We start from the raw sequence: 5,110 nt of genomic DNA, 5'->3' as shown, positions 1-5,110 counted from the left end.
AAGAACACCTTGGCACCAGTAACAATATTTGGCATCAGGAAATAATTAAAAATGAAAAAAACTACTTTTATGAAGATATACTTTCCCCGGATGTTCATAATAATTAAGGATTAGAAATAGGCAGGGTGCGGAAGCTCACACCTATACTCTTAGCACTCTGAGAGGCAGAGGCAGGTGCACAGCTTGAGCTCAAGAGTTCAAGACCAGCCTGAGCAAGAGCGAGACCCCATCTCTAAAAACTAGCCAGGCATTGTAGGGCTGCCTGTAGGCCCAGCTACTCGGGAGGCTGAGGCAAGGGTATCTCTCGAGACTAAGAGTTTGAGGTTGCTGTGAGCTATGATGCCACACAACAGAGTGAGACTCTGTGTCAAAAAAATAAATCCTTTGTGCTCAGCTTGGCAGCACATATACTAAAATTGGAACGATACAGAGAAGATTAGCATGGCCCCTACAAGGATGACACGCAAATTCGTGAAGTGTTCCATATTTATTAAAAAAAAATACTTTTTAATTTTAATGAAGGCAAAAAGTGGAAGCCTAATGAACACATGTATATGTTAAAATAAAAAATAATAATAATAAATAAATAGAGCGGCGCCTGTGGCTCAGTGAGTAGGGCGCCGGCCCCATATGCCGAGGGTGGCAGGTTCAAACCCAGGCCCGGCCAAACTGCAACAAAAAAATAGCCGGGCGTTGTGGCGGGCGCCTGTATTCCCAGCTGCTCGGGAGGCTGAGGCAAGAGAATCGTGTAAGCCCAAGAGTTAGAGGTTGCTGTGAGCCGTGTGATGCCACGGCACTCTACCCAAGGGCGGTACAGTGAGACTGTCTCTACAAAAAAAAAAAATAATAATAATAATAAATAAATAAATAAAAGTTGAGAATTAGCCTAAAATAGCAAAGCAGAAACTGTTAAATATGGTATATCAAGTAAACAGAATTTTTCAGAGCTTTCTAAAATTGCATACTAAATATACATGTATACTCAAATCATAACAATTTTTTAGTATTTTATCATGTGAAGTAAGAAAGCATGATAAGCATGTGTATAAAACTTTTTTCCTGCCATACATAAACATGAATTTTAAAAAATGGAAGGAAACACCCCAAATAAACATCTTTGTGTGAGAAAACAGGAGAAAAATAGTGTCTAAATTTTCCTTGATGATTATTTTAACAGTAAATACACATGAACCACCATGAAAATTCTCTCCAGACCTCAGTACCAAGGTATTTGCTGTTGACTGCACATTCTACATTGGTAGCAGGGTGGGGGTTGGGGCTCTCTCCCACCTGAAGACCCACAGAGCATAAGGTCCCCCCAGCAAGAGAGACCCCCATCTGACTCTACGCAGGCTTGGAAGGTGCCAGTTTCCCAGAGGTCTTTGGTGGATGCTAAGGAAGGGAGATTTTATCCCACACCAGACTCCTTGGGAGCCCCTGCTGAAGCTGAGAGGTGTCGAGGGTCCCCTCCCCAGCAGGGAGCCAAATGCATAGGCATTTGTGCATAGGCTGGACAATCGAGAACAGCTCGGTTTGTGCTACTCACACCACCTGTCAATCAAAACCCAGCAGCAGGTGTGGGTCAGGTGAAGAAGGCGAGCCATTGACTGACTTACTAAGGTGTTCAGGGGTTCTTTAAACTATTCCAGTGGGGATGGATGATTTTTACACATAAGAAACAGTTAAAAAGGAAGTGAAGAAAATGTACTGATACTCACACTATAAAAAATGACTGATCCTTTTGAGTGTTGTGTCCTTTTTTAAAGGGGCTAAATAGTTCAGCCATCTCATGAGGGGGAGACAAGGTTGTCATACGTCTTTGTTGTAACAGTCCTTAAAATTTAATCAGAACCCTGACAGATCTGGCTTCCCATGATTGTTCCTTAGCACTGCACAGATGGGCCTTCCAAGGCCCACAGCCCTCCCTCCCCCACCCCACCCCCCTCACCACGCCCTCCCTTGACTACAGTCCCTCCTGGCCCCCTCCCTTCCACACCCCACCCCACTCACCACGCCCTTCCTGGACTACAGTCCCTCCTGATGGGTACCAATCCCTCATCCTCTGATGCTTCTTGGAGGCTCATTTAGGCCTTGGCAGGATGGTGGGGACAGAGCAGCTGTTCACTCTGACTCTTACCCATCATTTGACCAGTTTTTAATCTGCAACAACACTTCCAAAATTGAAAATGGAACCAGGTTGGATTCCTGACCAGGGCTGACCAAGCACAGGCTGGCTGGGCACATCACCGCAGGTTCCAGAATGAAGATGGATTTCTGCGAGGCCTGGACTCCTGGCAGAGCAGGCTGGGCTGCCGGCCAGCACCAAGCGCTTTCCTGGGCAGGGACATTTGATCCTGACAAACTCAGACATCTTGTGGCCCTTGCCAAGAACCCTTTGGTTCTGTCTCAGTCACCAACGGACCATCGGGGAGATTTCATTAATTACCTATAAGGCCCTGGTGTAGGGGACAAATTTTCATCTTCTGGGGGCAGTCTGCCACTCTTAAGTTCATTCGAACTTATAGTCATTTAAAGTATTTCTTAGAATTTCTTCCAGGCATTCAGGCTTTAAAAAAAAAATTGTGATAAAATACATATAACACAGACTTTACCAACTTAACCATCTTACGGGTACAGCTCGGTGGTACTAAGTACATTTATAATGTTGCTCAACCAACACCACCATCCATCTCCCAGACTGTCTCCATTAACACTAACTCTCTGTTCCTCCCTCTCCTGACAACCATCATTCTCCTCTCTGTCTGCACGGCCTTGACTACACCAGGTACCTTATGTCGATGGAATTACACAGCATTTGTTCTTTTGTGACTTGTTGATTTCACCTAACTAAGGGTGAAAATAAGGGTTCATCCATGTAGCAGGTGTCAAAATGTCCTTCCTTTTTAAGGCTAATGGACACCCCATTGTGTGGACACTGTATTTGGTTTATCCATAGACTTGGGTTTCTTCTACCCTTTAGTTATCATAAAGAAGGCTGCCATGACCATAGATGTCTAAGTATCTTTTTGGGTCCCTGTTTTCACTTCTTTTGACTGTACACCCAGAAGTAGAATTGCTACATCATATGATAATTCTATTTTTAATATTTTGAGGAACCACCCTACTATTGTCAATGGTGACAACACCATTTTTCATTCCCACCAATGGTGCACAGGGTTCCAGATTCTCCACTTTCTCCTCAGTGCTTGTGAGCTTGGTTTTCTGATAGTAGCCACTCTCATGGATACCGAGTAGCATCTCATTGTGACTAGAATTTTTAATGATAAAAATATTACATATTCCTAAGTCTCTTGTAGGCAAGTTCCATTGGCCTAATGATAACTAACCACAGAGCAGCCTCTAGACAGGGCGTGGACATTTCACGTAGATGCATCAATGCCCAAGGAGTGACCGATGGAAGCCTCAGCCACTATGTGCTTTGAAGTGAGTGGATTAGGGAACCAAGTAAGAAGGAAAAAAGATCTCTCAATACGGCACAGAAAAAAAGGAATGGAAGACAGAGGCTTTGGAAAGATCCAGTGCTTGTGAGAGAAGCGCTGAAACTTTGATGGTCTCTCTGCATGAACTTGTGGAAGGTCCTCCTCATTAATTAGCATCGCTGTACATATGGAACTCGGGGAGGACTGTTCACTAGCCCGGCCAACACTGCTCACTCAGCAAGTCATCTGGAACAGAAACCAGCTCTGCAAAGCTGCACGCTGAGAGTGGGTCATGGATCATCTTTTGCTAAATAAGAACCGAAGAATGTGTCCTATTAATGACATGCCTGCCACATGACAGACACCATGCAATTAAACCAGAAGAAGCCAGAACACAGTGATTAAAAAGGGCAGACAAAATGGTAGAGATGGGGAGAGAAAGAAACAAAAAATAGTACACTCAAACTCTGAGAAACTGAGAACACGTTTAGGATGGCAAAACGTGTTAAAGCAACGCCCCTTCACGTGCTGTCTCCACCATTCTTTGCCTTGATTCTTTCTCTCCCCAACTTGCCTTAAATACCTTGCCGACGGTGATGTCCCTATACGCCCTGAACATCTCCCCCTCCCACTTTTTGGGCTCAGGTTATCCTGTGCACACGGCACCTCATCTGCTTCCCTCCTTTCCCCAGGGTGGGCAGGGCAGTGACCAAGGCCTCACCCAATAGGACAAGCCATTACAGCCTTGGCCAGCACAACCTCCATCTGAGCATCGGCCAGGAGGATGCTGTGGTTCTCTGTCACCCAGCACTCAGCTGTGTCCCATTCCACACATCAGGACGATAAATAAATTTGCTCCAAATGTCAGTGGCAATTTCTTTTCTAGGAGCGCCCTCGATGCCACCACATGCAGCATCCAGCTATTTTTAGAAATAGGGTCTCTCACTCTTGCTGGTCTCAAACTCCTGAGCTCAGGCAATTGACCTGCCTCAGCCTCCCAGAGTCCTGGGATTACAGTGTGTGCCACTGCACTCGGCCCTTCAACCTATTCTGAAAAACGACTTTGTTCCCTGTGTGTTTTTGAAAGTAAGTAAGATATATGCAACAAAATGAATGAAAAAGAACTTACAAAACCTTTCTGCCCAGAGGTAAGTGCTGGTAGGACACTACACTCGTGACTCAAATCCTTACTGAGGTCCTGCTGGAGCAGGGCACTGTCCACATTTTGGGGACACTGAAGAGTAGCCACACTCTATCTCACAGCCTGACATTCTGGGTGGGACCTCGATGGTAAACTGACATGGGGTCCTATGGCAACATGCTCCAGGGACACTGCACTAAAGGAGAAAGAGAGAGATGATGGAGACATCCTTAGATCATGTCACTAATAAATTATCACTTAGCAGAGTGGGGGTAACAAGCATCAGCAGAAGCAGCATGTGCAAAGGACCTGGGGTGGTTGTGTGAGGATAAGTTGGGGCACCAGGGGAAAGCCTATGGGGGGATAGGCAGGTCACAGGATGTCCTAGGGCCATGGGAGGGGTTGGGAAAGCAATGCAGGAGTTAGGGCTGGGGGTGGGGAGACGGGATCTGAAGTGAAATGTCCAAGGACAATAACAGCACTAGCTAACCTATGTGGCGTGCTGGCTGCATGGTGGACACCATGACTA

At 45.7% G+C, this 5,110-nt stretch overlaps 1 non-coding gene across 1 annotated transcript; it reads left to right on the top strand.

Moving 5' to 3' along the window:
• The first annotated feature begins 386 nt into the window (after positions 1 to 386).
• Positions 387 to 491, top strand: LOC128571337 (U6 spliceosomal RNA). The gene has a single exon (XR_008375768.1). It is a non-coding gene; the product is annotated as a U6 spliceosomal RNA (small nuclear RNA).
• Positions 492 to 5,110: the final 4,619 nt, after the last annotated feature.

The sequence above is a fragment of the Nycticebus coucang genome, chromosome 18, assembly GCF_027406575.1.
Source record: "Nycticebus coucang isolate mNycCou1 chromosome 18, mNycCou1.pri, whole genome shotgun sequence".
Taxonomy (NCBI): domain Eukaryota; kingdom Metazoa; phylum Chordata; class Mammalia; order Primates; family Lorisidae; genus Nycticebus; species Nycticebus coucang.
Note: the sequence above shows the minus strand (reverse complement) of the source record. Positions and strands in the feature narration are given on the sequence as shown.